General features: G+C 59.3%; 1 protein-coding gene across 1 annotated transcript in view; it reads left to right on the forward strand.

Annotated features, from left to right (window-relative positions):
• Positions 1 to 587, forward strand: part of SOGA1 (suppressor of glucose, autophagy associated 1) — a gene marked incomplete at both ends in the record, with an annotated part of 11,275 nt that overhangs the window by 2,783 nt on the left and 7,905 nt on the right. The gene's annotated exons all lie outside the window — the stretch shown is intronic.

Raw genomic sequence — 587 nt, forward strand, 5'->3', positions numbered from 1 at the left:
AGGCAGGAAGTGGCTTGCCCTGCAGCCTCCGAGCGAGGGCTGAATAACAAACAGCTGCAGCAGGAGCGAGGCTGAAGGAGCTTGAAAAACAGGCAGAGAAAATGGTTGCGTGGTCAGTGAGCAGGGAAGGCTGAGCACCGGTCGCCACCTTGCCCTGGCAAAAAAGTGTGGGGCAGGATTCGGCCCCGCTCTGCAGCCGCTTAAGCCCAAAGGGGATGCTGCCGGCTGGCGTGGGACCTGGCAGCTCCCCTGAGCCCCAGCGATGGCGTGTCCCCAGGCCAGCAAGGGCATTGGGGTTACTCGCTGATTGCAGAGCGCTAATTGTGCAAAGGAGTGAGTTAACAGCCCTGCTCCTCCTCCTCCTCCCTACTGCTGCAGGGCGCTGAGCATGGCAGAGCTTGTTAGCAGCCAAGCCAAGGAGCGGAGGCTGCGCAGGGCTGGGCTCACCCCTCAGGGCTGATTATTTCTCCCTTCTAAGAGGTTTTTTCTCATAATTGGATAATTGTCGGGTTAGGTGGATCATCCCCAAAGGCACGTGTGTTTCCCCCTCTGGCTTTACCCCTTGGCAGCATCTCCTGGGGCACAGG

This window comes from Apaloderma vittatum, unplaced genomic scaffold, assembly GCF_000703405.1.
Source record: "Apaloderma vittatum isolate BGI_N311 unplaced genomic scaffold, ASM70340v1 scaffold18351, whole genome shotgun sequence".
Taxonomy (NCBI): Eukaryota; Metazoa; Chordata; class Aves; order Trogoniformes; family Trogonidae; genus Apaloderma; species Apaloderma vittatum.